At 49.6% G+C, this 7225-nt stretch overlaps 1 pseudogene; it reads right to left on the bottom strand.

The window, feature by feature from the left end:
* The window catches only part of LOC119280308, a 16796-nt pseudogene extending 11393 nt beyond the window's left edge, over positions 1-5403 (bottom strand).
* Between the last annotated feature and the right edge of the window lie 1822 nt (positions 5404-7225).

Below are 7225 nucleotides of genomic sequence, written 5' to 3'. Positions count from 1 at the left end.
ATGGGTTGATACACCTGCGAGTATGTACTCCTTTGCTTAATCCACCGTCTGCACCTCCGAGCGGGCTCTATCCACCAAAACCGTTCCTGTTTTTTAGTTAAGAAAGGATATTAACTCCACCGCAAAACAATAAATTATTATTAATTGTATGTGGATTGATGGCGCTGGATCTAAAAGTTTGTCGAACCGATCTCCGTATTTCTAGGCGTGCATGCGTTGACGTTAATAACTTCCATCACATCAATATATTCAATACGTTCTCCTGTATCATAGACGTCGTCGGCGGCGATCGATATTGACGTCCGTTCTGTTGTGTCTCGTCGAGCAACTTCTGCCCCGAGCACCACCGTCGAGCATGACAATCACGTCTGTCTTGCACTTGGCGCCATCGTCGGAGAGGTCGATAAAACAACGACTTCCATTGCAGGTTGCAGGAGGATGACCGATCAGATTATACCGCTAGGTTATAAGTTTGCTTGCTTTCTCTTGTATAAGTAAAACACATGCAGTATATTCCTAACGCATGCACCTTCTCCAAATCCCTCTCTGTTCTACAGGCATTAATCGGTGAGGTCAATCAGGTGGTCAAGGTACGCACTGATTTCATGCATCGTATGTACAGGTGCACTTCAATGAATTAATGCCCTCCGATCTAAGTTGTACGTGCAGGGTGTATTACGCCGCCACCGCCGACGGCCACGTGCTGTGGAGCAGCCATGGTTAAGTTTCATGCATGCGCGACGAGTCATCCGACTCGCCCGATCTCACCAGTAGTGTCGCAGTCCTCACCAGTAGTGTCGCAGTCCTCCCCGGGTCTGCTGTCTCCAAATCTGGCACACGCTATGAAAATATGACGTCAGAATGAAGAATACATGAATCGCCATGGATGTCCTAGCTACGATGGTGCCTGATTGATCCATGCCCTATGATATACTGTGTGCATGACAATAATTTGCTCGTACGTACACACTAGAAAGAGTTGGCAGCTTCATTTCCACCTATAATCGAGTCATGTTTCTTATTTATGATGATGTATATGTTCGCTGCAAAGAAAATGATGATGATGTATATGTACTCCTTCTGATGCATATGAACTGATCTTTTCATAAACTTACTTTTTTATTTCAGATGAATATAATAATTGTTCTGAGAATGGATGCATATATGTATACTCCTTTTGATGCAGAATATACTTTTTTTGGTATATACTTCTTCAGAAAGAAACTGCAACACACTCTTCCAAAAAATGTTGTACATACTCCTTTTTTTGCATGGACAGTATATACTCCTTTTTTGCATGGACAGTACAAGATGAAAGAGACAGTTTATACTCCTTCAAAAAAATGGCAGTATATACTCTTTGAATTTTGTTGGTATAAACTCCTTCAAAAAGTTTAGCACATACTACTTTAAAAGGCCGTACAGACCTCTTTACTATAAAATGCAGTATATGCCTTCCATGTTGTTGGGTACATATAATCCACCAACCATTTGAAATATAATATTAAAATACATATGAGGTATATACAATGTAGATAAAAAGGCCTATTTTTACACGCTTCATTCCCAATGTGAAGAGGTATAAAGGGCACATAGTAAGGTTAAAAAGGGGTATATATTCCTTGCATTCAAAGTGGCATCTAAGGATGGCAATGGGTCGGGTTTGAATCGGGTTGAACAATATCAAATCCATATTCATATCCATGAAAACAGTCTTTGTCCACCCATGAAAAAATTCGCGGATGAAAAATTGTGTCCATGTCCAAACCCGATGGATATCCATACCCACTGGATATCCATTGGGTCCTCTCTAGACATATAAATAAGAGATAACACAATATTAACATAAGCTCTTCCATTCTTCACTTCGTGGCATGCTAGGCTTCACTTATGGTAAATCAACCTTCACTAACAACATAAAATCATTTAGTATTTTTCTAACAGATGAGAATGACGAGTCAGTTAACAAGGAGATAAAAATAAGGGAAGGGCGTTGGGGTATGTTACACAGGGTATTGAATGTCAACTAATAAAAGTTATGATGGGGATTGTGTAATTTCTTTTGCATGTTTTGGATAACAAAGTGTAAAATTGCACTGGGACATGTAACTGTGGGGTAGGGATAGCCGATTTTTGCCCATTAAGTCATACTATCGGGTCGGGTTTGGATATATCCACGGGTACAAGATTATATCCATGCCCTACCCGCGAGCAATCGAGTCTGGTTTGGGCGCTGCCCATGGACAGAAAAGCATATCCAAACCCTATCCATTCGGGTCGGATATCCATGGATATCCATGTCCATGGATAAAATTGCCATCCTTAGTGGCATCTCACTTCCTAACAGACTTTGTCCCGCAAAAGAAAAAAAAACGGACTTTCCATTGGATAACATGCACCAGTTACCTACAATCTTGGAGGTTCTTTGCGAATGCAAGTAGTTTATTATTATTTTAATTAATTCATTCATTGGTTAGGCCTTTTAATAGGGTGGGCGTACATACTCGTGGGAGTACAAAAGAGGAGTCCTATATATAATTTCAAAAATGGTGCTTAAGTAAACCTCTTTCCCTTCTGGTCTAAAAAGACTTATTTTTGAAATTTTATTTTGTCATTTTATAAAATGGTGCTTAGACCCCGACTTTGCACATGGCTATGGTATACTATTTCAAAGCCCCACACCTTGTTTCATCATTTTATCCCTCTGTTATCTATCATTCATTGTTCAAACCATGTTTATTCAATAAATGGATTTATTTTATAAGTAAAATTTCAATGAAGTCCAAATGGATTGCTTATTTTTCTGTTCCCTTGGTTAACGTTGCAGCTTTTAATTAGTAAAAATGGGTCGATTTCATTTCAGTGTTCATGACATAGTCATCCAGTCAACCTAAACATAGTTTGGCGACGGCAGGCGACAATTCCAGGAGGCGAGGAGTATGGGGACATTCCCTGGTCGACGTGCCACAGAGAATTCTGCTCTGCCGGCGGTAGGCCTCTCCATTGACTCACAAAGCCCTTGCGGGCAATGGTCCTCTATCATCTCCAACAGTCGATTGCGGCAAGAATGGCGGTTGTATTGATCCTGGACGTGTATTTTTTCCTTGCCCTTTCTTGGCCATTCCTTGTGTGTGTGCTTGTATCCCTTCTTGCTATGAATGATTAGTGATAATCTTCTAAAAAAACCTAATTTGGGATGACATAGACCCCACACATCCAGCCTCCACACGATCACACCCTAGTCGTCTCCTCATCGAGATCCGCAATGGATCCTGATCGGACAGCCGACGCTTCACCCAGATCCGGCCCGATGCCCAAGGTTTCAAAACTGCGGCTCGTTGCCATGGCCGCCTCCTGTTAATTTTTAATTTGTTTCCTTTGGTTATCAGAATTGAAGCGAAGGCTTCGACACTGCTGTTTCTGGATACAAGCGTTCAACAAAAAAAAAATTAACTTGGGCATCTGCTGCCTCACAAGTTCTCTGAAGATCAGTTAGCAGCCAATCCTAACTAGTCATCATAAGCTTGTTTCTTCACTACAGAAGGAAAATAAGTTATGCACAGCAAAAGGGCCGGCCAAAAGAGTAACTAAATGAATGCAGTTTACTAGCAAAATAGAACTACTCCCTCCATTCTCAAATATAAGTCTTTCTAGAGATTCCAACAAATGACTACATACGGAGCAAAATAAGTGAATCTACACTCTAAAATATATCTACATACATCCTATTCGATCATAGTACGGGCATTTTTTTTAGCAACAGCCATTGAGTTGTTAGTTGTTACTAGATTGTACAGTTACAAGCTAATGAAATTACGAGCTGTTGGTATATTACATCAGTGGAATTACTCTATACTCATCTAGCGTACTCATCGTGTAGTTCCAACGCTTGTAGAGTCTGCAGGTTTATTACATTCTTAAGCCGAATGGGCACTAGTATAGAACTAGTCAGTACTGTCGACGGTGAGTTTGTAGACACTTACAGGCGGCTACGCAAGCTTGTTGCGAGTTGCATCTGCCCATCGACAACTCAGGTGGTTGACATAAAGACTAATTATTGTTGTAAATTCAGTGAAGCTGCTCAAGTTATTATTGGTCAAAGTCAGACACACATCTGTTGCAGTCGTACCAACTTGTTGAAACGATCAAGTCTTGCCGATATATTATATCCGTATTCCCCCATGGTAACAGCCCTTGTTGATGGAAATATTATTGATGCATCACTTACAAACAGGAACGAGCCAAGCAGCCATCTGGAAAAGTCTGCAGCTAGGTTTGAGATCTATAGTCATTGGCTCATTGCCAAACAAGTCAAAAACAGGACCAAGTCTACATCATGACCAAGTAAGCCTTCCCTGCTAGCCGCCGCCTCCTCCTCCACAAAAGAGCTAGGGTTTCTGCTACCTGCCGACGCCGCTGCAGATCTGCTCCTCTCCAGTGGCCCTTGGGCCATGAGGGCGCGGTGGATCTCGGGGGCCAGCGTGAGGGCTCCGTATTTAGTTGTTTCTTTCAGTTTTGCTAGGGTTTGTGAAATAAAGGTCTCCCCGCCTAGACCCCGTTCCGGCGATGCGTCAAGCATCATTGGTGGGCATGTGGAGGCGTGTCTCCGGCGGATCTATCTTTGGTGGATTTTTTCCCTCGGATCTCGTCATTGTTCGTCTACGTTCGTGTGTCTTCGAGTTGACTCCTTCTGATCTACGTTATTCTCCATCTGCGGCGGTTGCTATTTTGGTGCGCTGGTCCTACGGGGCCTTAGAGCATCTCTAGCCGTTCGGCCCCCCAGGGCGCCGAAAAAGAGCGGCCTGGGGGCGAACCGGCGCTAGATTGGCCCCTGGGGGTCCTTTCTCCCCAGCCACGCTCCCAGGTGCCCCCCCCCCCCAAGACGCCACATATTCAAACTCGGTCGTTCCCTCTCAAAAAAGCCACAATCCGGCGATCATCGCAACAGTTCAGCGGTCCGGTGCCATAGTTCGGCGATCGAATGAAAGGATACGCGGTAGTTCGGCGTACGAAAAAGGAAGGGCGCCCGGAAGGAATGCATCAAACGGCGATAAAATGTTGAGCTCAACCTCCGGCATCGTCGTCGGTGTACGCGGGCTGGGAGGAGTCGGCGCGGCTTCCGGGCTGGTCGGCGCGGCTTCTGTGTTGCGCGCCGGAGGCATCGTTAGTGGGGCTGGGCGTCGCGGAGGCATCCTCTGTCGGGCTGGGCGGCGGTGTCGGCGGCGGCGTCGCCGGTATCTGGTTCAGGATGAGGCCTCGCTTCGCCAAGAACCACACCTTGAGCTTCTCGTCGCCGCTCTGGAGCATGTCGGCGCCGCCCATCAAGAAAGCCAAATCGTTGTTCCTCTTCTTCGCGGCGACGTTGGACCGGAGCAGGTCAAGTTTGACGGTGCTGTTCGTCATCAAAGCAGCCCACCTCACCTATGTTTTCTCTTCCCGCTGGACGGCCCTGGTCTTGGCGTCGGCGATGCAGTTCTAGATGGATTCTTGAACGCGCGCGGGAGCCGACCCGATGTATTTCGCCTTCTTGGCTCCTTTGTTGTTGTCCGGGCACCCGTGGGCCGCGCCCGCGGTCGGCGTGTCCGGCTTGTACGTCTCCTTGGCCTTGGCGAGAGTGCGCCGGACGCCCGCCCACTTCTCGCACTTGTCAATCCACTTGAAGACGTGGAGGTACTTGACCTCTACGTCACTGTTGTCATCGCAAAACATGGCGAACATGCGCAACAACTGCATCGAGGAAAAGAACATCAGTCGGCGCTAGCGCCCGCCCGTGCGTGCACACACGGCGAAAAGAAATAGCAAGGACGGCTTGCTATACCTGATCCTCGAGGCTGGTGCCGCTCTCCGGGAGAGCCGCGACCTCCTCGACGATCCCATGCCATTTGTTGCACGCCGTTTGGATGAGCCCCCAATGGTTCGCCATCGCCTTCGACCCACGCTTCATGTGGACGACTTTGAAGTAGGGGTCGACGAGTTTGCGCTCGTCGAACTCGGCCTTGATGCGGGCTCAATACGTCTCGATGCTCTGGTTCGTGCCGGTGACATGGTCGAGGTAGACGACCTTCCACGCTTCGGCAAGGCACTCCTCTTCCTTGGCGCCCACTAGATGCGCGGCTCAACGGTCTTGGCCGCTTTCTTCTTCTTCTTGCCCTTCCTCGTCGGCGCCGGCTCCTCCTCCTATTCTTCCTCGTCCTTCGGCTCTTCCTCGCCGTAGTCGAGATCGTCGTCCATGTCGGCGAGGTCAATCGAGCCATCCTGGGTAGTGAACCCGGGGGAAGCGGCGGCGGCAGCCGAGCCGGCCGCGATGATGTCTTCCATGCCGGCCTCCGTCGCGTCAACGTCGCCGAGATGCGACGAGGAGGAGGTTTGCGAGTAGAAGACACGTCGGAGAGGTGGCGTCGGTGAGGCTGCGTAGTCCCGCGGCGAGTATGTGTACGACAGGTACTGCACGCCGGCGAACGCGAGCGAGGGCGTGTGCTGGATTGGCCGCCCATGTGGGAAGGTGATGTTGGGGTTGAAGCCGCCGTGGGCGTCGGCATCGGCATAGCCCGACGACGACGTGCTCCATGGGTGCGGCGATGACGAGAACCCGGCCGGAGAGCCGACGCTTTGCTGGCTCCAGGCCGTATACGGGCCGTGCCCACCGTGTTGATTCATCATCGCCGCGCGCGCCGCCTCGGCTTGTTCGGGCGCATGCTCCGCCAGCCTGTGCCGCAGCCGCAGCCTGCGCCGCCGCCGCAGCCGTAGCCTGCGCCACTCTCTCCCTGGCCTTCTTGGCCCTGTTGCGCCTATTGGCGGTGACACTCTCCCGGCGCTCCACATCCGCCTTCCACTCGGCGTTGCTCATGCTGGGGGGCTTGGACAGCGCCGCCCTCGGCTTCCTTTGCTTCGGCTGGGCGATGGCGGTGGCTGTGGGATCCGTCGCCGCGCGGGGCATCACGTACTTCTTCGGCGGCATGGCAGGCGCAAGGGTAGGGAGGAGGCGGGGGTTAGGCGGGAGGAATGGAGAAGAGAGGGAAGCCGAGGGAGGGAAGCGGGAGGAAACGGCGGGAAAAGGGCTTCCTGTCGCCGACAGAGCGGCCCCACGCCGCTTTTCGTTTCTGCCGGCGCGCCCAGGCGACACCCGGTCGCTTGGGTTCGGGGCGGGATCACCGGCTCTGGATTTCGCCCAAACTGGCGCTAAGCGAGATCCTTGGGGCACGACTGGGCCGATTTTCGTCCGCCG

Source organism: Triticum dicoccoides, chromosome 3B (assembly GCF_002162155.2).
Source record: "Triticum dicoccoides isolate Atlit2015 ecotype Zavitan chromosome 3B, WEW_v2.0, whole genome shotgun sequence".
Lineage (NCBI taxonomy): Eukaryota > Viridiplantae > Streptophyta > Magnoliopsida > Poales > Poaceae > Triticum > Triticum dicoccoides.
Note: the sequence above shows the minus strand (reverse complement) of the source record. Positions and strands in the feature narration are given on the sequence as shown.